The following is a 26345-nucleotide window of genomic DNA, read 5'->3' on the forward strand; positions in this document are numbered from 1 at the left end:
TTATAGGGTTTATAACAAATGTAGAACTAAAATACATATGACAAGAATGGCACAGAAAGTGGAGGTAGTAAATCTGTTGTAAGGATCTTATATTTCAGGGGCACCTGGCTGGCTCAGTCGGTAGAACATGTGACTCTTGATCGTGGAGTCATGAGTTCAAGAGCCACCTTGGGGGTAGAGTTTACTTAAAAAATTAATAATAATGATGAGTAAATAAATAGTAAACATTAAAATTAAGGATCTTATACTTTATGTGAAGTACTTTAATAGGATTTAAAGATCGATAGTGATAAGTTAAAGATTTATATTGTAAAGACTAGAGCAACTCCTAAAAAAAGTGAAAAGTAGAATAGCTAATCAGCCAATAGTGGAGATAAAAACTGAGCTGTAAGATATAATCAATTAGTCCAAAACAAAAAAACAAAAAAACCAAACAGGATAAAAGAAAAGAGGAGCAAAGAACAGATGAGACAAATAGAAAACCAATGAGAAGATGATAAACTTAAGTTATACCCATTTCAGTAATTAGATTAGATGTAAATTAGTCTAAGATTTAAAAGGCAAACATTGTTGGACTGGATTAAACAAGACCCTACTGCATGCTGTCAGCAAGAAATTCCCTTTAACTAAAGACACATAGGTTAAAGGTCAAGTGATGGAAAAGATAAACCATGCAAATATGAAACAAAAATCAAGTCAGAGTGGCCACATTACTATCAGACAAAGTGGATTTCAAGACAAAGTGCTGCAGACTGAATGTTTGTGTCCTCCCCAAATCTTAGGTTGAAGCCCTAACCCCCCAGTGTAGCTATATTTGGAAACGGGGACTGTGAGGAAGTAATCATGATTAGATGAGGTTGTAAGTGTGGGGCCCTGATCCAATAGGATTAGTGTCCTTATAAAAAACACCAGAGTACTAATCTTTCTCTCTCCACATGTACACACACATTGTGAACGCATGGTAAGAAGGCAGCTTTATGCAACCCAAGGGAAGAGCTCTCATCAGCTACCAACCCTGGTAGAACCTTGATCTTGGATTTTCCGGCCTTCAGAACTGTGAGAAAAGTAATTTCTCTTGTTTAATTGTGGCATTTTGTCATAGCAACCTGAGCAGACTAATGCGCGAAGGATAAAGAGGGATATTTCATAATGATGGGGGGATAAATTCATCATGATTCACAATAATTGTGAATGCATCTTATAACCGAGCTTTGAAGTATAAGAAGGAAAATCTAATAGAACTAAAAGGAGAAATAGACAATATTATTATTATTGTTGGAGATTTTGACCTTCCTCTCTCAATAGTTGGTAGAATAAAGTATACACAAAACCAGTAAGTATAAATAAGTCTTGAGCAAAACTATCATCCAGCTTAACCTAACTGACGTGCAGAACACGGGACCTTGCAACAGCAGAATACACATTGTTTCAATGGCAACAGAATAATCAATAAGATTGATCATATGCAAGACCATAAAACAAGTCACAAAACATTTAAAAGATTGAAGTCATACAGGGGTGCCTGGGTGGCTCAGTCAGTTAAGCATCCTAATTCGGCTCAGGTCATGATCTCCCAGTTCAGGGTTCAAGCCCCGCATCGGGCTCTGTGCTGACAGCTGGGAGCCTGGAGCCTGCTTCAGATTCTGTATCTCCTTCTCTCTCTGCCACTCCCCTGCCATGCTCTGTCTCTCTGTCTCACAAAAAAATAAATAAAATGTTTTAAAAAATTTAAAAAATAAAGATTGAAATCATACAAAGTTTGTTCTCTGATGTCAACAAAACTGAAAATCTTATCTTGATTATCAAAAGCAAACTAGATCACAATAACAAAAACCTATCTGGAAAATCTCCAAATATTTGCAAATTAAACAATTCAGTTTTAAATAACCCATGAGTCAAATAAAAAACAGAAAAGAAATTATAAAATATTTTGAGCTGAATTAAAATAAACACAGAAAATATCAAAATGTGTGCAGTGTAGGGACACCTGAGTGGCTCAGTCGGTTAAGCATCCGACTTCAGCTCAGGTCATGATCTCCATCCAGTTCATGAGTTCCAGCCCGCGTCCTGGCGCCTGCTCCAGATTCTGTGTCTCCCTCTTTCTCTGCCCTCCCCACTCATGCTCAGTCTCTCTCTCTCAAAAATAAATAAACATTCAAAAAAATGTATGCAGTGTAGCTGGACCAGTACAAGGGGGGAAATTTATAGCATTAAGTGCTGATACTTGAAAAGATATAAAGTCTCATTTATCTAAGCTTCCACATTAACTAGAAAAAAAGGAACAAATGAAACCCAAAGCAAGCAGAAGAAAGAAAATTATAAAGTGTGGAAATCAATAAAATAAAAAAATAAACACAATATAAAAAATCAATAAAACCAAAAGCTGATTATTTACAAAAGTCAATAAAGTTAATAACCCTCTATCCGAGCTAATCAGAAAATAAATGGAGAAGACAAGTAATATTAATATCAGAAATGAAAAAGGAGTATTACCACAGATTCTACAGACATCAAATGGATAAAGGAAACATCCTAAACAATTATGCCAATAAATTTTCTAATTTAGATGAAATGGACAGATTCCATGAAAAACACCAACTATCACAATACTGGTTCTTGTTTTTGACAAATGTACCATGGTATGTACAATAATAACAAAAGATGGAAACTCGGTAATAGACATATGAAAACTCTCTGTGCTATCTTCCAGAATTTTCCATACAATTAAAATTATTGCGAAATAAAGAATTTACTTTAAAAGTAATTCAAGAAAATTGTCCTAAAATGTGTAGAAATTTGAGTATACGTATCAAAGGACCGTATCATTTTTCCAGAAAAATCAGCCCAGAATGGTCCCTACCAAAACATACTCTGGTAAAACTCTTGGACTTTAAATATAAGAAAAACACTGTCAGAGTATTTTGGCAAAAAGACCCAGTAAGTCATGAGGAAAGAAAATAAGACTGGCACTGGATATTTTGACAGAAAGATTTTTGCCAGAATGCAATTGAATAACTTATTTAAGATACTCAAAGAAGGAAAATTTAAGCTAAGGATGTAGTTTAACTGCCTTTCACGTATAAAAGTTTTAAAGACACAGACACTTATGAACATGATAAGAACAGGAAATATTGCTCCCAGAGCCTTCTTGAGGAATCTCCTAGAGAATAAGCTTCAGAAAATGATAGGAGAAATTCAGCCTCAGTTTTGGTGGTGAGCATTTTACAGTAGAATTGGGGATAATCCGAGTTCAACCGGTGATGATAAGGTTAAAAGAATATTATGTATTTCTATCGGCTTCATAATATGGATATAAAACAAATATCAAAAAGGGGAGAACGCAGAGATAATAAATGAAGAGAAAAGCTTGTTTTTTACAAACTGGGAATGAAAAGGTAATACTTGGGGTGCCTGGGTGGCGCAGTCGGTTAAGCGTCCGACTTCAGCCAGGTCACGATCTCGCGGTCCGGGAGTTCGAGCCCGGCGTCAGGCTCTGGGCTGATGGCTCGAAGCCTGGAGCCTGTTTCCGATTCTGTGTCTCCCTCTCTCTCTGCCCCTGCCCCGTTCATGCTCTGTCTCTCTCTGTCCCAAAATAAATAAAAAACGTTGAAAAAAAATTTAATAAAAAGAAAAGGTAATACTTTAGGGGTGCGTGCCTGGATGGTTCAGTCGGTAAAATGTCCAACTTTTGATTTTGGCTCAGGTCATGATCTCACTGTGGGATCGAGGCCCATGTTGGGCTCTGTGCTGACAGCATGGAGCCTTTTGGGGATTCCCTCTCTCCCTCTCTCTGCCCCTCCTCAACTTGTATGCATGCACACGTGCACACGTGCTCTGTCTCTCTCAAAATAAATAAATAAACTTAAAAAAAAGATAATACTTTAGACTGATATTTGGGATAAAGGAGGAAAGAGAAAGAGGAGATGACTAGCTAATTACAATATTGTTCATAGTAGAAAGCAATATCAAAATAAGAGGGGACCAAATCCTCCTAACACTCAACCTTTTTCTAAGTCACATGGAAGTTTCACAACATTGACATATCATAGTCTGCAAAGAAAATTTCAAGCATTCCCAATATATAAATGATATAGATGGCCTTCTGTGATCATACACAATTTATGGTTTTGACTTCGGAATCATGTAAATACCTTGCTTACTTAAAAATAAAAATAAATACAAAAGGAAAGAGAATCCCCCTCCCAACCGAAAACAAACTGAAATAACTGAATTTAACTATATGTCAAATTTCTGGCATGACAATACAGAAAGAAACTATTTTAGGAGACTTTAAAACACAGTGTTGGGACAGTGTATCATTAGTAAGATACAGCTTAAGGGCAGTGACAATACACACCCACATAGAAATTTTAAAATGTATCCAATCATCTTAATTTCTAGTAGCACTATTAGTATGGTTATTATGAAACTGCTCTAGGAATATTCTTGGATAAAGCAAATAAGTAATTATATTAATATCATTTGCAGCTCAGACTTTTTGTTCAAGAGAAAAGAAATAAAAGTAAAATCCTCCATAGGTGCCTGGGTGGCACAGTTGGTTAAGCGTCTGACTCTTGGTTTCAGCTCAAGTCATGGTCTCACAACTCATGGGTTGGCGCCCCACTTCAGGCTCTGCGTTGGCAGCCCAGAGGATGCTTGGGATTCTCTGTCTCCCTTTCTCTCAGCCTCTCTCTCGCTTGTGCTCTCTCTCTGTCCCTCTCTCTCTCAAAAACAAACAAAAAACCTTGAAAAAAAAACTTTAAAAAAATCCTCCCATAATTTCAAATTTGAACTGGTAATATCTGTACAAATTCACGATTTCTTTCACTCTTTCTGAAAAACCACTCATTCCTGAGCTTGGTTCCCTGGAAAGTCTGGACACAAGGACAAGGCACCATAGCAAGCAACCCCGAGAGTGTGCCTGCTAAACTAAAATCCTTTCCTCACTGAAAGGAAAAGAGCTTCTTGTACAAACGATGTCAAGTCTGGGTCAGGGAGTATAAACCTGGGACATCAGTGGTGCCAGAAAGCAAGGAAGCTTTCAAAGACCACTGGGACCATATCGAAAGGAATCTGGAACTAACTCTGAGATGCCCACTAGGTAAAGCTGACAAAACATGGCTCTACCAGTCACTCTGACATCTCTAAAAGCACGGCCAACTGGATTTTGTGCTCCTTTGATTCAATGCATTAGAAAGTGCACAGTGCCACCTAATAAGTTTTCTTGCAAACAAAACAAGGGGGGGGGGGCAGGTGGAGAAAGGAAGAAATAAAGAGAAAAGAAAAAGAAACAAACCTTTTCCTGTATCAAGCCCCGGGTTCTAACTATCTCTTTCCAGGAAATACAGGAAATAGAAGGTAAGTGAAACAACTCAAGGAAGCAATCAGCCGAATCTAGAATGTGGGAAATCTTACAGCATAAATATCTGTTTTATTCAACAGGAAAATGTTATGAAAAGAAGGTGAACTGTTTTATTTATTTATTTATTTAATTTTAATTTTTTAATTTTTTTTTTTTATCTATCTATCTATCTAGAGAGAAAAAGAGACAGAGTGAGCATGAGCAGGGGAGGGACTCAGAGAGAGGGAGAGAGAGAATCCCAAGCAGGCTCTGCACTGTCAGCACAGAGCCCAACGTGGGACTCAATCCACCAATTGTGAGATCACGGCCTGAGCCGAAATCAAGAGTCAGACACTCAACCAACTGAGCCACTCAGGCACCCCAAACTGTTCTAAATTTTAAGATACTCAGAAGGCATATAAATATAAGAAACTGTGGTTGACCTCCATATATGTTGCAGTTGTTATACTGAGCAAGCTCTAATGATGACAGATTCCAAGAAGCGCCATATTGCTGATTGGGTGTTACCATGTAACTTTCCCGAGAAATTTGGAAATAAGATTGTCATCCAAAAGTTAAAGTGTAAATAAAACTAACCAACTTGGGTCGTGGGCCCACTTTCGGACTGGCTGAAACAAGGGGAATGGGACTATCCTGACTGGCTTAGGCCAAGCAGGGCCACTCCTCTAGCTGGGGTGGGTGTATGAATATCATCCAGATGGCAGAGGTTCTGTGGTAGGGAAAGGAGGCCAAGGAAATTAGGGGTTCACCCACAATGTCTACTGCAGTCAATAATAGTTGGGGTATGTTATCTTGAGGTTTTTCTTTTTCTTTTTTAAATGTTTATTTATTTATTTTGAGAGAGGGAGAGAGAGAGAGAGCAGGGAAGGGAGCAGAGAGAGGGGGAGACAGAGAATTCTAAGTAGGCTCTATGCTCTCAGTACCAGAGCCCGACTTGGGGCTCGAACTCATGAACTGTGAGATCATGACCTGAGCAGAAATCGAAAGTTGGAAGCTCAACCGACCGAGCCACCCAGGCGCCCCTTGAGGTTTTTCTAAAAGGTAATTTTTATCCTTTCAGGCTTACATTTTATCTTTAGCAGACTAATCAAACTGATCATTTATTCTGGTAAATTTTCAAAGTGCTATTACCTGGCTCCCAGGCCCTTCAGAACAATTATCTGGTTAACTTAATTACCCAATTTGGAGAATCAAAACTATTTTATTTCTAGAGACATAAACACTTAATGCTGAAAATTATGGTGTAATTATACTGCACATAATTTATTTCGGTTAGCCTCTTAATCTATTTTAATCCTATGGATACAATTAAATGTGTAAAAGAAATGCTTTATTTTCTAGCAGGGTAAATTTTTTCCTTGGGGGTTGGGGGTAAGAGGGGAGCAGAAATTTATTTCTGATAAGAACAGATACTACACTTGATCTTAGCCAAAAGGCCGAGAAGCGATCAGAAATTTATTTCTAGTACACTAGTATTCTGAAGAGTGGCCACCTTAAACTGGAGTTAACTTGATTCTCTGCCTCATCTGCTAAAAATTTTATTTTTATTTTTATTTTATTTTAGAGAGAGAGAGTATGCAAGTGGGAAAGAGGGGCAGCGGGAGAGAAAATCTGAAGCAGGTTCCACTCTTGACACGGAGCTCGAGGCAGGGCTCTATCCCAGGACCCTGGGTTCATGACCTGAGCCAAAATCAAGAGTTGGATGCTCAACCAACTGAGCCACCCCTGGAATTTTTAAATTATTTTTTTAAGGGTTGAAGTTTTGTATATAGTGCAAGGCATCGTTTGTCCTTCAAAGCTCCATCCACAGCATGGCATAAATAAGACCTGTGCTAAATTCTGCTAAATATCAACGAATCAGAAGTAATATCATATTATTTTAATAAAGGGTGAAAATGTGCATACAGGTGGAGCAGGGAGCCATTTAATCTTATAGAGTTCATTGGTTTTTTTTTTTTTTTTTTTTTTTTTTTTTTTTAAATTTTTTTTTTTTTCAACGTTTTATTTATTTTGGGGACAGAGAGACACAGAGCATGAACGGGGGAGGGGCAGAGAGAGAGGGAGACACAGAATCGGAAACAGGCTCCAGGCTCTGAGCCATCAGCCCAGAGCCTGACGCGGGGCTCGAACTCACGGACCGCGAGATCGTGACCTGGCTGAAGTCGGACGCTTAACCGACTGCGCCACCCAGGCGCCCCATAGAGTTCATTGGTTTTTGATGAAAGGTATTTTTTCATTTTAGTCCATTTTAATTATTCCCATAACTCAATGCTTTTTTTTTTTTTTAATTTTTTTTTTCAACGTTTATTTATTTTTGGGACAGAGAGAGACAGAGCATGAACGGGGGAGGAGCAGAGAGAGAGGGAGACACAGAATGGGAAACAGGCTCCAGGCTCTGAGCCATCAGCCCAGAGCCTGACGCGGGGCTCGAACTCACGGACCGCGAGATGGTGACCTGGCCGAAGTCGGACGCTTAACCGACTGCGCCACCCAGGCGCCCCATAACTCAATGCTTTTAAGTCTTTGATTCTCTTAATTCTTCTCCTGGGTCATGTTTCTAGGATCTTGGAAACATGGATCTCGTTCTAAGAAGAGCTGGATCTTGCTACAGCAAAACAGAGCGTCTAGGACTAGGTTGCTCAAAAGTACTTAAGGGGCGCCTGGGTGGCTCCGTCAGTTAAGCATCCGACTTCGGCTCAGGTCATGATTTCATGGTTCGTGGGTTCGAGCTTCCTGTCGGGCTCTCTGCTGTCAGTGCGGAGCCTGCTTCAGATCCTCGTCTCTCTCTCTCTCTCTCTCTCTCTCTCTCTCTCTCTCTCTCTCTCTCTCCCCCTCCCCAGCTTTCACTCTCTCAAAAATAAAGAAACATTTAAAAAAAGCATTGAAAAGATCTATACATAATGAGGTCAATAATGAAGCATTCTAATAATACTACTTCACACAACGATAGGCATGCAACCTGATAGATATAATCAGAAGAGGGAACACATACAAACAAGAGTGAAATCATGGGAGAGGACTTGAAGGAAAACCTTTTGTTTTTACATGGGCAAATTGTGCATAGTTTGTGCTGTTCCCCTTTTCTCATCCTACACTACCCCTTTTACCTATATCACGTTAAGAACATTTTGCACATTTACACATTCTGATTACAAACTGTTACAGGGCCCCACACTGCTATTCAGAACAGAGAAGTCTCTATCATTTTTAAATGAATGCTTTCAAGTTCATAATACTTTGAAGCTGCCAAATGGACCACCTACACACTGGCTATAAGTTCCTGATTTATTTAGCAGGGAATACAGAAGGGATCGGAAGAGAGGTGGCTACAGAGAAGTGAAGCAGAACCAGCATATTTTTGTACGGCTTTGCCCTCTGCACGGGCGGGATGCTGCTAAAGCAGCTTCCTATGTCCCTACTCGCCCAGCTCCATTTTTTTGTCACTATTTATTTCTTAAAAATTTTGTTTAATGTTTATTTTTGAGAGAGAGAGAGAGAGCGTGAGCAGGGGAGGGGCAGAGAGAGAGGGAGACACAACTCACCCCAGGATTTCTGGGACTTTTCAGGTGTCAGTACTGCAAGTCCCATGCCTCACAAAACCCCTCAATCCCTGGTAATCAGTGATAGTTGGTCACCTAAGTGGGTACTTCACACCCACTTAATGGCTTTAATTTGCATTTCCCTAATGACTAATAATGCTGAATGGGTATTCTTTTTTGTTTTTAATGTTTATTTATTTTTGAGAGAGAGAGAGAGAGAGTGTGTGAGCAGAAGAGAAGGGCAGAGAGAAAGGGATACACAGAATCCGAAGCAGGCTCTGAACTGTCAACACAGAGCCCAACACAGGGCTCAAACCAACGAGCCTCGAGATCGTGACCTAAGCTGAAGTTGGACACTTAACCGACCAAGCCACCCAGGCACCCCTGTCACTTTTTTAAAAAACAATTTTATTTTTAGGAAATCTCCACACCCAACGTGTGGCTCGAACTCACAACCCCAAGATCAAGAGTCGCATGCTCTACTGACTGAGCCAGCCAGGCTCCCCTGTCACTTTTTCTTTTGATATACTTTTGGATTTATGGACAAATTGCATCAGTAGGATAACCCAGATTCAAAAATGGATACATTTTGCTCCATTTGTATTTTGCTTCATTGTATTTTTTTTCCTCTCTCCCCACACCACATACCCACACAATCTTTTTCTAAATAATCCAAAAGAAAGCAAACTGTAGACTTTGTCTGTTTATCCCTACATACTTCAGTGTATGAATCCTAAGTACAACAATATTTTTTTTTTACGGAACCAGAGTGTAATGAACAAAGTCAGAAAATTTGACATGAATATAGGACTATTATGTAATCCACTGTTTGTATTCAAATTTTAATCGTCTCCATAATGTCCTTTACAATTTTTCCTTCCAGCCCAGGACGTAACACAGGATCATGTACTGTATTCAGTCTTCTCAACCCAATCTGCGACAGTACCTTCTGTTTCCTCATGATTACATTCAGATCGTATGTTTTTTGCAAATACACCACAGAAGTGATATTAGTTCTTTTCTCAGTGAATCATATCTGGAGGCACATAATTGTAGATTTGTCTTATTACTGGTAATGTTAACTTTGATCTGGTAATGTTAACTGGTAATGTTACTAGTAATGTTAACTTTATAAAATTATTAGTTATGTCTTTTCAGTTAACTAGTATTTGTGGGGAGATATGAAAACATAATTGTCTCATTAAACTTTCACTCCTTAATTTTTACATCTATTGATGATTTTCTAATTCTTTCATTCACATCCTTTTTTTTATTTAAAATTTTTTAATGTTTATTTATTTTTGAGAGGGAGAGACAGAGCATGAGCGGGGGAGAGGCAGAGAGAGGGAGACACAGAATGTGAAGCAGCCTCCAGGCTTGGAGCTCTGAGCTGTCAGCACAGAGCCCGACGCTAGGCTCAAACTCACGAACCGTGAGATCATGATCTGAGCCGAAGTCGGATGCTTAACTGACTGAGCCACTATTCATTCATTTTCATTCATATTCTATGTCTTAGTTGGTATTGTACTGTGAGAAAGAGCTTTCTCTTCTCCTATTCATTTATTTATTTATGTCAGTTTTGACTCATGGATTTTTATTCTGTTTAATGGGTTTTTAATTCACTACTTTATACTTTATTTTGATATTAAAATTGTCCCAGAGGGAGCCCTTTCAATCTGCGAACCTCTCCTTTTTATATGTTGCCATCATTCTTTGAGCACTTCCTTAATTTCTGGTACAGCTATTTTGGGCTCATTTTGTGTTTTTCCTGGCCCAGCCCTGGTATTAGCCTTTTCTCCAAGGAACACTATGTTGAGAATGGTATCTATTTACTTATTCATTTATTTATGTTGTTGTTGTTGTTGTTGGGAGTGGTATTTAGAGAGCGAGGTCTGGATGGCAGGTGTACTCATTGTTAGTGATGTGCCCTAACCTTTAGGCTCTCTCATTGTAGAGGGCAAGGAAACACACACATACACATTCATATCCTCATATATTAATGTTTGTTTCCTTATCTGTCTGTATTTAAAACTTCAAGAATGAGAAACTTGGGGTGCCTGGGTGCCTCAGTCAGTTAAGCATCCAATTCTTGAATTCAGCTCAGGTCATGATCTCACAGTTCCTGAGATGGAGCTCTGAGTCCGGCTCTGCACTGACAGCGGGGAGCTCACTTGAGATGCTCTCTCTTCCTCTCTCTCTCTCTCAAAAATAAATGAACTTTTTTTAAAAAGTAAGAATGAGAAACTTGCAGCAGTGTGCTGGAACCAGTTTGAACCGGCTTACTAAATAATTGCAATTCTGTGAGCTGGTTGTAGGTTGAAAGCAGCCATCCGAGCATTTATAACAATTGGCAAATGCTACAGATCAAGTGTTTACCCCGCCTCACCCCAAGTCAGTTTCGCATGAGCCACTGGAAATCTGACTTCCGTTACCCTCAATATACCCAGTTATTCAGAACACTTAGGTTACATGGCAAAAGGGAATTCAGGTTACTAATCTACTGACTTTAAAATAGAGAGATTATCCTGGATCATCTGAGTGGGCACAAGGTGCTCACAAGAGTCCTTAAAAGTGGAAGAGGGAGGCGGAGAAGAGAGTCAAAGAGCTATGAGGATGGAAGGGGGGTCAAAGATGCTACTTTGCTGTCTTTGGAGACAGAGGAAGGGGACCACAAGCCAAGGAATGTGGTTGGCTTCTAGAAGCTCAAAAAGCATTCTCCTCTAGGGCCCCCAGAAGGAATGTTGACACCTTAAGCTTAGTTCGACGCGTATCGGACTTCTAACCTACAGAACCGTAAGATAACAAATGTTTTGTTTAACCACTAAGTTGATGGTAATTTGCTATAAAAGCAATGGAGAATGAATAGGCACAGTGTGTTTCTTCTGTCAGGGCATTTTCTCTCAGTCAGTGAGATTCATCCCTTTTGTTGAGTCCATGATTTGTTTCTTTTTATTGCACAGTAGTATTCTATTATACGAAACACCAGAGTTAGTTTTGCCATTCTCATAGTGATGAACTTATGATTATTTCCAGTTATTAGACTACTATGATAAAGCTACTATGAACAGGTTTCTTTTTTATTGGGGGGGGGCCTCAAAATGTGACATTCATTCGAAGGAAAAGAAAAGAAAAGAAAAGACCAGATATCCATCCCTTAGCTCCCTCCCCTCCCCCATCCTGTTTCTCTTTAGTCCCCCAAGGACTGGACCCCGGCTAGGGGGATGTAGCAGGACAACCCCTCTCAGATGAGGTCAGCAACACCGAGGGGCATCTCCTCAATGGAGGTGTTGTAGAAGGTCTCGATGTCTCAGAGAGTCCTCTCGTTTTCTTCTGTCATCATGTTAAAAGCCACATCCTTGGGGCGCCTGGGTGGCGCAGTCGGTTAAGCGTCCGACTTCAGCCAGGTCACGATCTCGCGGTCCGTGAGTTTGAGCCCCGCGTCGGGCTCTGGGCCGATGGCTCAGAGCCTGGAGCCTGTTTCCGATTCTGTGTCTCCCTCTCTCTCTGCCCCTCCCCCGTTCATGCTCTGTCTCTCTCTGTCCCAAAAATAAATAAACGTTGAAAAAAAAAAAAAAATTTAAAAAAAAAAAAAAGCCACATCCTTATGGTCAAATCATCTACCAGGGCTGATTCTGCAGATACAGTTTTCCCTGTTGGTGGGAAGGTCATAGTTGATGACTAAGGAGACCTGCTGCACATCAATGCCTCTGGCCAGCAGGTCAGTGGTAATCAATACTCTGCTACAGCCAGAGCGGACCCCCGTCATGATCACATCTCACTCCCTTTGGTCCACATCTCCATGCGTGGCAGACTCCACGACGTGTCGGGCATGCATCTTCTCAGCGGGCCAACCAACCTTCCGGTGTTGATTATGACTGCCTGTGTGACGGTCAGGGTCTCATACAAAGTCACACAGAATGTCTAGCATCCACGCTTCTCATTCCACATTGATGTAGAACTGGTGGATACCCTCCAGGGTCAACTTTTCCTTTTTGACCAGAATCTGAATGGGGTCCCTCATGAATTTCTTGGTCACCTCAAGCACATCGGAAGGCACTGCAGCTGACAGCAAACCCCTCTGGGTGTTGTTGTCGAGCTTTTGAAATATGTCATAGATCTGGCACTTGAATCCACAGCTTAACATTTCATCAGCTTTGTCCAGTACACATATCTTGATGTATTTGGGAGACGGGATCTCTAGTTAAGCATATCAAACATATGACTAGGGGTACCCACAATGATATGGGGAGCTTCCATCTGTAGCTTTTGTACCTCAGCATGCACATGGGTCACATGGGTCCCACCAATGCAAGTGTGGCAGGAGGTACCCACATAATCTCCAAATGCCATGACTACCTTCCGTATCTGCTGAGTCAATTCTCTAGTGGGTGTCAGGACCAAGTCCTTTGGAGCCTTTAGATCCAATTCAATCTGTTGCAGAATCCACATGGCAAAAGCAACTGTTTTCCCAGTCCCAGATTGGGCTGGAGCGATCACGTAATAACCCTTGATACAAGGAAGAATGTCTTGCTGCTGGATGGCCAAAGGCCTCTCAAAACCAGAGGTGTAGATGTCACAGAGAAGGGACTCAGAGAGGTTCGTGTCATCAAAGCTGCCAACAATTTCATTCTAGTTACTCTTGAAGATGGCTTGGGCTCTGTCCCATCACAGTCATTGTCTCTGGATTGGGATTCCTGACTCACAGACATGATCCTTAGAAACTAGGCTATGAATAGTTTTCTATGCTCTTTCTTTGGATATACGAGCATCCATTCAAGAGAATTGTTACACATTTTGGCTTTTGCCTGGTTCTTAAGCCAGACATTATCAGCAAGCCACATCATCATCCCCAGAAGAGTAGTCAATGAGCAGATGTCCCTGAAAAATAGCTCAGCCATCAGCATCCCAGTGTTGCACAAAGCCTGTCTGCCAGCAAAAATCCAACAAAGTCAGCTTAAAGACGCTAGAACAATGCAGTCTATAATTAAAGTTCTTAAGTAAATTAATAATTCTGCTGGGAGTGGAACCAGAACAGAAAATCAAAAAGCCAGTAGCAGCACCACTAAAAGTAAAGGATGGTAAATTAAAATGTATGTATCCATGCATTTCAGGAGGAAAAGAATTGAGTATCCACTCAGGATTGACAACATTGTGTTAGCCTGACTTATAAAGACTCTGCTGACAACCTTAGTAGGGACATGGTCAGATAAGTAAACAGTATCTGTCCATAAGTTATCTTCTATGTTCTCTGATCATGCTTTTCATTGGGTGTCATGGAAGGAGAGAGACCCTCTAGTCCACCTGGTGGGTGTGGACCCAAGAAGGGGTACAGGAAACTGGAGTGTCCTTGTTAATGAGAACAGGAAGTCCAAAGCCCAGAGGCAGGAACTCGTGGGCACAGTTGAGGAACCACAGGATGCTTGATGAGTATTCAAGGACAGCAAACCTCTGCTCCTTCAGAGGTACATTATAAAGACACCAGGAATAGGGAACCCTTGAAACATTACTTTGTTTATGGAGAAACTCTCAGTAGGGACCAACCAATAACAATATTTCCAAAAGAGATATAAACATCATACCGAAATTCTTTTAATTCCTCAAAATCCTTCTCCTCCCCACCCCCCTGCTTTTTTTTTTTTTTTTTTTTTTTTTTTTTTTTTTTTTGGGGTAAAAGTTCCTGGGAATAACCTTTACCTGGAATACTCTCTTTCTTTTCCTATCCCCCCTCCTAAAACTTCTATTAGCACGGCTATTGATCCTTTACATTTCAGCTTAATATCACTTCCTCTCATAAGTCTTCCCTACTCCCTCGTGTCTCCCTGATCCCCACTTTGGAAGACGCTTCTGCTTTGTACAGCTACAGCCTTCTCAGATTTGCCTTACCATTAGCTCTAGCTTTTGTTGTCACTATTTAGTCATCTGTCTTCCCTGAAAGACAATGAAGTGGTACCCTCGGGAGTATTATCATCACCATTTAAGCTGTGGAATCTGAAGTACATTGTAGAGCAATACCTTGATTCCTCATCTATAAAACAGGCATAGCAACAGGCCCTACCTTAGAGCATTGTGGTGCGCACTGAATGAGTTCATACAGACCAGGCGCTTAGAACAGTAGACCCTCACAGATGATCTCATACCAGCTCCTGGATCTTCCCATCCTCTGCCATTTTGGCAAATGGCAATTCCAGTATTCTGACTGCTTGAGCCAAAAGCTTTGGACGCATCCTTAACCACCTTTCTCTTTCTCTCTTACCCCTCATTCAATCCATTAGCAAATCCTGCCTGTCGGCTCTACTCCCAAATGATATACTGCTCAAATGATGCAGCACTTTCTCACCACCTCCTCTACGACTACCCTGGTCTGAGCCATCATCCCTCTCACCTGGATTACTGAAACAGCATCCTTACGGGTCCTCCTCCCGCTTCCACCATTGCCCCTCACTCAGCTCTCCACAATCATCCCACCGAACCACAAGTCAGAGTGGGCTATTTCTCTGCCCAGACCCTTTCAGTGGCTCCTGTCTCACTCAGAGTCAAAGCCCAAGACCTGATGGTGGCCCACAAGTCTCATGACTGGCCTCCAGCTAAGTCTCATTCCAGCCACACGGGACTCCTTGCTGTTTCTTGAACAGAACATACACACTTCTGCCTCAGGACCTTTGTGCTTATTGTACTTCCTCCAGAGAGCATAGTTGCTCCCTCACTCCTTTCTGCTCAAACCAGTAAGAACTCCGTGGACCACCTTATATAAAACCATCTCCCTCCTCTCTATACTCCTCCACTCCAGACTCTCCAACTCTTTAACCTATTTTATTTATACTCCTAGTAGTTATTACTATGTGGGATATCTACCTATGTATCTATATACATGTATACAGAAGGCTGTGTATATATATGTGTGTGTATATATATATATATATATATATGTATGTTTGTTTATTGTCTTTCCCCACTTGAATGTAAACTCTGTAAGGCAGGTATCTGCTTATTTTGTTCACTATTACACTCCCAGAGCATGAAACAACATGGCATAAATGCCATAACTGCTCAATAAATATTTGTAAATAAATGAATGACTATTGTTATTTGGTACACAGTAGTAGGTCCACCATAACTACTTACTGCATAAAAAAAACAAATGAATATTCCATAGTTTCCCCAGAAGAGCATTGTTAATGGGGGGCTCAGGTGAAAGAAACGGGGACATGTATGCACAAACATTTGCTGCATGGGCTGCATGTTCTTGGAATCACGGTTTCTTCTAATCCTTTTTAAAAATGAGTGTTTCAGAGGTGCCTGGGTGGCTCAGTCAGTTAAGCATCTGACTTCTGCTCAGGTCGTGACCTCACAGTTCATGAGTTCAAGCCTCATGCTGGGCTCTGTGCTGGCGGCTCAGAGCCTGGAGCCTGCTTCAGATTCTGTGTCTCCCTCTTGCTCTGCCCCTTGCTTGCTCTCTCTATCTCTCAAAAATAAATAAAAAACATTTTTAAAAAATAAATAAAATGAGGGTTTTATATGGTTTTTATGTCCACTTTTAAGTAGTCTGCACTTTTAAGTATCCAAACCTCAGTTATCATCAGAATTACCCACAGGGATTCTTATTCAATCGGTCTTATTTAATTGGGAATTCAAGTAAGTTTGAGCAAGAATTTAACCTTTAGTTTCTTTATATGAAGAATAGGATTATAATACCATCCACTAGGGTGGTAAGGATTACATAAAATATTCTCTGTGGGGTGTCTTACACATAGTATTAGGTACTAATGCTTCTGCTCATTTTCTTTAAAGTTTAGAGGTAAAATTCTTACAAACAAATCATATTCCTTGCTCTCTAAAATTTTAGGTTTGGGGGCACCTGGATGGCTCAGTTGGTTAAGCGTCTAACTTCAGGTCATGATCTCGGGGTTTGTGAGTTTGAGCTGGGCGTCGAGCTCTGTGCTGACAGCTCAGAGCCTGGAGCCTCATTCGAATTCTGTGTCTCCTCCTCTCTCTGCCCCTCACATGCTCATGCTCTGTCTCTCTGTCTCTCAATAATAAATAAACGTTAAAATTTTTTTTTTTTAATTTTAGGTTTGATTTCATCTTTAGTCCAGATCTCTACTTTGAGTTCCAGATTTATTTTGCAAATACGTACTCAGCATCATCACTTGGATGTCTCACTCAGATGTCGAACCCAACACATCTAAAACAACTCAAACTTGTCCACTCGAGGCCTCCTCCTCCTCCAAGTCCCCCTTCTCCAGCAATGAGATAAGCTCACACCAGACATCTAGGAGTCCTTTCCTCTCTCTCACCTTTTACGTGCAATTAACGATCAGGTGCTTACGGTTCCAGCTCTGATCAATTTTCTCGGTCCCCCATCTTCTACTCTCCATTGCCTGCACACTGGTCTTCACACACCCTCTGCAGCTCCCTCCTTACTCATTCTCCACACCGCAGCCAGAAAGGTCGTTTACAAATACAAATCGGGTCGTGTCCCAATGGATCCTCTCCAACTCTTTAGTGGCTTCCTTTTGTCTTTAGGATTAAGTCTAAAGTTTTCAGCGTGGCCCCAAACCTTCTACCCACCTCTCCTTCAGCACAGGCACCTCCCTGTAGCCACAGGTGAAGCCTGTTCCTACCCAAGAGCCTTCAAACCTGTAGTTTCCATAGCAACAAGTGCACTCCCCACTCCACCCCCTTCCCTTTGTTGCCCGACCGACTTAACTCTTCCTTATTCTTGAAGGCTCAGCTTAAATGTCACTTCCTCAAAGAGATCTTTTTTTTACTGCTAGAGCAGACAGGTCCCTTGGTTACACAGTCTCATAAGTCCCAGGCCTTCGTCTAGCAATCATCACAATCGTGATTAATACCGATCCTCAATTCTAAGCCACTTGCTTCACATTTTAAGTTGCCAGCTGTCAGGCAGAAGAGGAAGTAGCAATGCCATCACTATTGCCAACACACATTAGGACCTAATTTTTTTAAAGGGGGTGTCTCTGGACCCAATTCACCTTGCGCTATTTTCAGAGTTGAAATTTAATTTAAATTTGGATTTCAGGGGCACCTGGGTTAAACATCTGACTCTTGATTTTGGCTCAGGTCATGATCTCATGGTTCCTAAGATGGGGCCCCGAGTGGAGCTCTGTGCTATCAGTGCAGAGCCTGCTTGGGATTCTCTCTCTCTCTCTCTCCCCCCGTTTCTCTCTGCCCTTCCCCCACTCTCTCTTTCTCAAAATAAATAATAAACTTAAGAAAGTAATCAATTTGGATGCCAACTTAAAGCTTAAAATCTCTAAAACAAAACAAAACAAACACTCTATAAGGATACTTGGGTGGCTTAGTTCGTTAAGCATCCCACTCTTGATTTCGACTCAGGTCATGATCTCAGGTTTGTGAGTTCATGCCCCCAGTCAGGCTCTGTGCTGACAGCGAGAAGCCTGCTTGGGATTCTCTCTCTCTCTGCCCCTCCTCCGCTCGTTCTCTCTCTCTCTCTCAAACACATACATAAAACATTTAAAAAATACACACTACATTGTGGCATACAGAATGTGGAGCACTGCCTAAGTAGATTGCCCACCACAGCCAACGAGTGAAATTTAGGGCAGTTGAAACCATCAGCTCAGAATCAATCAGAAGAAAATGGTGGTAAAATTTTCAAAACTGGGAGAGGGTGGCTTCTCTGACACCAACTTTGCGCAGAAGTCCTGAAGGACTACTCGACCCAGGGGAGGAACACTTATCTGGTTGGAATTTGACTTCTGGCAAACTTTTAAGAGCAGCTATTTATCTCCTAGTGATATGTAATTGAGAACAGTAAGAACAAAAGCCACTTGGAAATACAGACAAAGCACTGTGTTTTTCCGTATGCTTTGCAATCATCCTTTCATACCCCTAATGGCGTTCAGGGCGTGAAGAACCCTGCATACACCATTATAAAAAGCACTGATGCACAGGATCAAGCCTGACACGGAGGCATACTTCACCCTGAATGTGAAGGTCAAAACTCAGTTTGATTGTAAAGGAGAAAAACAGAAATAAAACAAAACAAAACAAAACTGGATAAACGTATGCTCTGCTGTCCCTTAGCACCTGAAAAGCTGCTACTAAATCACGGGCGTGACTGACAGTTGGAAAGTTTGCTCTGAGAAAATGAGTGCCACCAGCTGTGTCATTTTTAAAATGACAGTCTTTCAGAATAAGTGCCTGAGGACCGACACCTATGTTTTGTTCACTGGAATGTCCCCCGAGCGTAGGCCAATACCTGAGTCCTATACAAAAGGTGCTCAATAGTTGTTAGATAAGAGTTCTCGGTTTACACTGCAAACTTTGGTCACTTTCACCTAGGTTGTGGCGAGCCTGAAAAGGCTTGGGATCCCGGCCACCTCCTGCGTGCCCGTGCCCTTTGCTTCTCCACCTCTCTCCCACGGGGAGGGTGCTGGGAGCCGCCCTAAACCCAATCCCCTTACGGGGCCACCCCCTTCTCTCTCTGGCCTCGGCTCCGGCTCGGCCCCTGCTGCGCTGCTCCGCGGAAAGGCCAGCGGAGAGTTGCAAACGCTTTGGTTTTCATTCCAGTCTACGAGAAGGAAACACGAACCCAGCCACCAGGAGGCCCCTGGTCTGAGAACAGAAATCATGAGTCATAGATTCGGGGGTTCGGACCTAGGAGCAGCTGGCGATGTGGATGGGCGTGGGTCTGCGGGGATGGAGGGGGCTCCCGAAAGGCCACAGCCCTTCCCTCCCGGGTAGGGCTCCCCGAAGAGTTCCCTCCCCCGCCCCCCACCCCATGCCCCCGACCCCGTGCTCTCCTCGCTCTCGCCCCGGGCCCGCGGCTTTCAGGGGGCGGCCAGGGGTCCGGGAGGGGGCGGCGCTCGCGCTCCAGGTCGCCGCCCCCGCGGCCACATCACCAGGCGCTCGCTTCCCCTGGGGCGGCGGCGCGGCTGCGCGTGCGCGGGGCGGCCGCGCGGGGGCGGGGAGCGAGCGGGCCGCGGGCGCCGGCTCCCGGGCTGTCAGCGCCGGGCCGGCGAGGGCGCGAGGAGGCGCGCGAGCAGGAAGGAGCCGCGGCCCGGGGCAGCCGCCAGCCGCCGCCGCCGCCGCCGCCGCCGCGGGGGACCAGGTGAATGCTCCTTCCGTCCCCCGCCCCGGGTGCCCCGGTCGCGTCTGAGGAGGCGGGGTCCCCTCTCCTTACACCGGCCGCCGCGGCCGCGCTCCGGGGCAGGTGATAATGGAGGGGAAGTCTGGGCTTTGGCCGCGGCGCCGGGTTCGGGCGCATCCCAGGTACTGGAGGGAGGAGGGGCGGGACCGGGCTCGGGACCCAGCGGCCGGGGCGACGGGGAGCGGCGGCGCGCCCCTCCCGAGCCGCCGTGTCTCCCCACCCCCTCGGGCCCCCGCGCCTGCCCCACCTCGGGCGGGACCGCAGGCTGGCCCTGGGCGCCGGCTGCCGGCAGCCGCGGCTGGACGGGCGGGCGGCCCCGAGCCCGGCTGGGCCCGGCAGCGGGTGGTGGCCGAGTGATGGGTGGAAGGTGAGCTGGGCTGGAGACGCCGCCAGGCGGGCTCGGGGCACACCCCGGCTCCGCTGCTTCAGGGCTCCGCAGTTGCTCCGTGTCCCCGCCCTCTTTGATTCTTTTCTTTATGTAAGTGAAATACACGCGTCTCAGTTAACCCCCCCGCCCCCAAACGTGCATCTACATGGAGAGATCATATGTTCGTATGGAATTATGTATTTACCATTTACATGCATATTACGTGTCGTCTGTGTGTAAATGAGCACTTGGTTTTTTTTTTTTTTTTTTAATTGAGATATACTGCACACACCGTAAAATTCGCCCTTTCGAAAGTGCGGCCTTCACATAGTCACAAAGTTTTGCAACTATCACCACTATCCTGAACATTAGCATCACGTCAAAATGAAACCCTTTGACCCATTAGCAGCCATTTCTCATTTCTCCCTTAGCCCACCCTCTGGCAACCATTAATCTACGTCCTTTCCCTAAGGATTTGCCTGTTCTGGAAATTTCATATGAATGGAATCATACAGTAGGTGACTTTTTGTGTCTGGCCTCTTTCGCATAGCAAAGTGTTTTTAGGGTTCATCCGTTTTGTAGCGTGTATCCGTATTCTTTTTCATGGCTGGGTACTATTCCGTTGTATTGGTGTAGCATAGTTTCAGATATTGTCTATGCATTCATAGACATTAAGGACATTGGATGGACATTAAGGATGTTTCCACTTTTGGTCATTGTGAATAATGCTGCTATGAGTATTTGTGTGCAGGTTTTTATGTGGGCATATGCTGTCATTTTTCTTGGGTGTATATATGATTAGCTTGTTGAGGAACAGCCAAACTTTTCCATAGTAGCTGCAACCTTTTACATTCCTGCCGAACAGTGTATGAGGGTTCCAAATTCTCCACCTGTTGGCCAACACTTGTTACTGTCTATTGGGTAGTTTTTACTATAGCTATGCTAGTGGGTGGGAAGTGGTATTGATTTGCATTTACCTGATGACCAATCATGTTGAGCATCTTTTCGTGTTCTTATTTGCTGTTTGTACGGCTTCTTTGGAGAAATGTCTCTTCGTATCCTTTGCCTGTATTTTAATTGGGTTATTTGTCTTTTTTCTTACATGTCGGGTGTTTGTCTTTTTACTGTTGTATTGTTCATTTGTGGACGAAATTTTAGGTTTGGGGGCTAGTAAACTTTAAAAAAGCCAACCAACCTGATAGCAAGTGACATGGTGCTTCTACTTGGGGGAAACGAAGTGCCATTTATGCTTTTTTCGGAATACCCGACCTGTCAATTCTTGGGTGTCTTACTGCCTGTTTCCCTTTCTGGTATCTTGAGAAAAGCCACAAGAGAGACCACACACAGTTGGTGTTTTCATATATTCTTTGCTTGGTTTGAAAAAAGTCCCAGTTATCACTGTAATTACAAATAACTCGGATTGGTGGCTAGCTAAACAAACTAATAAAAAATGGCAAACACCAGTGATTCAATTAAAATTTCATATACTTACCCGCTCAAGCAAAGTGGAAGGTCTTATTTTACTAAGTTCGTGTAGTTTTATTACAGTTGTATTCATCTGTGGGGGGGGCAAATTTTTCTGATGGCACTGAAGTTAAGAGCCACTTAGAGCTGAATGAACGCAACTATGCTTATTTCGTGGTTAATTTCTGAGGACACACAAATTCAGCGTTAGCCTCAGCTCTTTTCTAGCAAAAACCACTGGAAAAGACATGGCACCTGTCTCTCAGGAGTTCAGGCTCACTTTCCTATTATCCTAATGTGACTGTTCAAAAATATACTTGCAAATTTCAGAAATGTTATAGAAAATAAAATTAAAGATTTCCAAGTGGAATTAATGGATAAGCAGCAGAATAAAAGTGTGAAGAAAAGCCCAATCCTGCTTTTCAACTGCTAAATTATATAACAATGGAAAAATTTAACCCTTTTATGCCTCATTGACTTCCTTCATAGAATGCATAATTTCACTGTATAAGCTGAGTGTATGTTTTTCTTTCAGCTAATGGAATGATTATCAAACATGTTGAAAATATCACCCATCCAAACTAATAGTTTGTTACTGACTCACCCAAAGGATACGTAAATGTCCTGAGGCTACAAATGTTTTCCAAGGTGGCCTTCTCTGCACTCTGGAGTTTTTAGTGTCACTTATTAAGGACTTAGAGTCGAGGACAATGAAAAGTAGGAACAATTTGGGGACATGATCCCTGGGAAATGGTGGTCAGAGCAGACCCTGCCTCCTTTATGGTGGACTTCTAGGCACCTCTCATCTTTTCTCTGAGATTATTGTAGTTAGATTTCTGTAACTTAAAAATACTGTATGTGTTTTAATATATATAAGGTATATATATCTCCAGTAGGGTTCAAAGGCTAGGACGGTCAATCAGTTATTCTATCTTAATGTGAATGGATTTATTCAGATTGCGTTCCCCTTGATCAGCTACACTGAGGAAATGGGAATTTTGACTTGAAGAAGGATAAGAGAGGTAAGTAGTATGAGATCATGGAACATTTTGCGGGTTTGGCAAAACTTGCTGTATTTCTAGAAGTGTGGGTGTTGAAAATGGAGATCTTTGGACAGCATAAAAGGTCTGGAAGAAGAGTCAAGAAAAGCAAGAATGAGAGTTTGGAAGGGAAGGTTGTAGGATATGAAGATAGATTCAATATATCGAGATATTTTTGCCCAAGAGAAATTCTAAATAGCACAAGTGGAAGAACCTTTTTCTCCTTCATTCCATTCCTCTTCCCCTTTTCCCCACCTTGCTTCTCCATGCTACTCTCCTCCTAGGACCCTGAAGTCAGATTGCGATGACTGTTGTGCATGTGTAAGCTTTTCAGTGTGCTAATTACACCCCTTCTGTCTCCAGATTCTGGTTTCTTGAGATCAGAGTAAAGAAACCAGATGAAGATGAAAATACTGTTAAGATAGTTTGTTATTTCTGGTAAAGCTGGATTGGAAAACTTAGTTTAGATCCCTGCTTTCTCTATTCCTTCTTAATTTGCCTACCTAGAGGCAACTGTAGCACCTAAGGTACAGGTCTCACCTGCAGGGAGGGAAAGTCCTGAATCAGGAAGTTTACCTTCTAGAAGTTGGAATGGGAAAGGAAACTTTCTTTGAAGGCGTCCAAGTTCCAGACAGCCAGTGAGAGCTTGGGGGCGGGGCCTGTCTGGAATATTGACCTTTATTCTTATCTTAGCCCTTAGGTAAATCACTTTCTCAGAGGAATTGCTGCTGGGGTAAGAGAAAAGTGTCCCTTCCATGGCCCTCTCCAATCCCGTTTTCTCCTACTCAGAGGAGTGAAGGTTCTGCTGTCATTAGAAAAATAAGCAGCCATCCTCTTGCGTTTCGTAGACTAGCCTAGGAAATTAATCATTTATAAAATTGGAGCTGAGGTCATGTTTTCCTTGGAAGAGTTTTTTTAAGTGGATGATCATTTCATTGTATGGTTAAATGTATAGATTATTAAGTCTTTTTCCTAACTTGTTTTATTCCTCCAATATTTATTTACTGAGTGTCTAGTAGGCACTGGGCTGGGCCCTTGGGATTCAGCGGTGAACAAGAATGGGTCCTTGCTCTCATGGAGTTTACAGCCTAGAGAGACAGCTAGTGCAGAAACAATTACAATAAAGCGTAATAAATGTTAGAAAGCTTAGAGTACTTTGGGACCAGAAGAGGGGGACCCAATCTGAGAGGGTCAGGGGAAGTGATGGCTGAGCCCCAAGGTCACAAAGTGGAATAGGAAGTAGCCAGGTGAAAGGGAAGAGTGAGGATGAGCAAGAGTTTCAGGAAAAAGGAACATACGGAAAGGCCAAGAAGGAAGAGAGAGGGTGGTTTACTAAAGCAGTATTTTTCAAACTGCAGGCTCCTGGGCAGCTACCAGTAGATTGTAAATTCAATTTAGTGGATTGTGATCTGCATCTTTGATTTATTTATTTATTAAAAAAATTTTTTTTTATGTTTTTATTTTATTTTTGAGAGAGAGAGAGAGAGAGAGAGAGTTGGGGGGGGGGCAGAGAGAGAGAGACATACACAGAATCCAAAGCAGGCTCCAGGCTCTGAGCTGTCAGCACAGAGCCTGATGTGGGGCTCGAACTCACGGACCATGAGATCATGACCTGAGCTGAAGTTGGATACTTAACCGACTGAGCCACCCAGGTGCCCCTGTGATCTGCATCTTTTAAAAAAGAAAATGTGTCACACATAGTTACTAGATTGTAATGTGTAAAGTTTGAAAATGTCTGCAATAGAGGAAATAGACAAAAAGCCTGTGTGACCACAGGCAAAGGTGGATGGGAATGATTATACAGGATTTAGTTAACCTTGTTAAAGAATTTGGATTTATTTTAGAGGAAATGAGAAGCCACTGAAAAGGGTCTGATTAGATTAATTATTTTCCAGAGATACTTCTGAGTGCCTGGTCTTTCTCTACTCAAATACAAACCGCAAATTCCTTGGCCCAGTGTTACAGGTATTCCAAATTTGGTTCTAATCTATTTTTTTCTAAAGAATCTTTCTTCTATTTTTTGTACTGGAACCTCCCATTTCATAAAGACTTATTGTCTGCCTAAGTGCCTTTGCACTGACGGAAAGATCTGTCTCATGTTGAACCTCTGGCATTTAGCTTAGTGCTTGGTACCCAGTAGGGATTAAGTAAATCTTTGTTGATAGAGTCTAAATATCCTGTGTATTAGAACTGTTACATGGTAGTAGAAATGACCTTGATGTTTCTAATAATACTTGCTTTTGGAAAAAAGAAAAGGTTTTATTAGAAATTCTTTTTTGGGGGGTGCCTGGGGTGGCTCCGTTGGTTGGGCGTCTGACTCTTGATTTCAGCTCAGGTCATGATCCCAGGGTTGTGGGATCAAGCCCCATGCTTATGATTCTCTCTCTCCCTCTGTCCTTCTCCCTCTCTCTTTCTCTCCCCATCCCCCCCCCCATCAATTCTTGTCTTCTCATTTGGAATCATGTTAGTGATAGAATCATATTGATTTATTTAAAAGATAATATTTAACAAAAAGTACTCTAATGTTATTCTAAAGCAGTAGCAGAGAGAAGAAAAAGAAGAGACTTTCTGATCTGGGAGTTTTTCTTCCCAAGGACTACAGAGCAATGACAGATTGTTCATACGAGGAGGCAATCTAGCAGTCATTTATATTTTGTTTGGATGGGCATTTTCGGAGCACTCACCAGAAGACAGTTTTATAAAGATGGTTAGGAACAAAGAGAATAAATTAGATTAAAATGTATCAATCATATGAGCTTAGTGGAGAGGCAACAGAGAATAAATTTTGGTTTTAGAAGAAGTAAAAATAGAACATCCATACACCCAAAGAACTTACAAATAAGAATTTAATGATGTCAGTTTGTTGCCAGAGAATGATTGTACTGTCACAGTACTGTGACTTCACAGAATTAGATTGTGAAACCCAACTGTGAAGGAAAAATTCTTTAAGTGTATGGTTTCGATAAGTGGCAAGAGAAGTTATGAAAAATTCATGAAAGGTAGAGAGATTTCAAGTTCTGATTCAAATTTCTCTTTAATATACTTTTGAGATGTGGAAACTTGGCTAATTAGTTTTGTAAATTAGATTTTATGTAGCTTAAACATGAGTGCTAGAATCTAATTTTGCTAATATGTGATGGCTTTTTTAAAAATACTTACTGAGTCTTGTATTTTTATGTTCTACAGAGTCCTATTTTAAGCAGTGCATTGTAGAACCTAAATTGAAGCTGCTAACTTGTATAAATTTATCCTCAGGAAATCATTCTAAATATGGGAAATTATTATGCACCAAGATGTTCATTTTCGGTGCAATGTAGTTTAGTCAAGAAAATGCCCTGCTATAGGGAAATGATTCATTACAATGTGGCAGTGCACTTGAAATTTAACCATTGAAAGTGCTGTTTTAGAGCAATGGTTTCTTATTTATTACTTTTTAAAT

At 42.1% G+C, this 26345-nt stretch overlaps 1 protein-coding gene and 2 pseudogenes across 3 annotated transcripts in view; 1 reads left to right on the forward strand and 2 right to left on the reverse strand.

Annotated features, from left to right (window-relative positions):
• Positions 1 to 6659: 6659 nt before the first annotated feature.
• On the reverse strand, positions 6660 to 6810 carry LOC112863979 (U2 spliceosomal RNA; annotated as a pseudogene).
• Positions 6811 to 12142: 5332 nt separating this feature from the next.
• Positions 12143 to 13610, reverse strand: LOC112863768 (eukaryotic initiation factor 4A-I-like; annotated as a pseudogene).
• Positions 13611 to 19866: 6256 nt separating this feature from the next.
• SLC41A2 (solute carrier family 41 member 2) overlaps positions 19867 to 26345 on the forward strand; it is a 126814-nt gene continuing 120335 nt past the window's right edge. The window contains exon 1 of one of the 3 annotated variants that reach the window (XM_086712483.1): positions 19867 to 20011. The gene's annotated coding sequence lies outside the window, so the exon portion shown is untranslated. Of the gene's footprint in view, positions 20012 to 25840; positions 25906 to 26345 lie in introns of those variants that run through there. The other 2 variants (XM_086712484.1, XM_086712480.1) reach the window with 2 other exon arrangements.

Source organism: Puma concolor, chromosome B4 (genome assembly GCF_028749965.1).
Source record: "Puma concolor isolate L17-30 chromosome B4, mPumCon1.1.hap2, whole genome shotgun sequence".
In the NCBI taxonomy this organism is placed as follows: domain Eukaryota; kingdom Metazoa; phylum Chordata; class Mammalia; order Carnivora; family Felidae; genus Puma; species Puma concolor.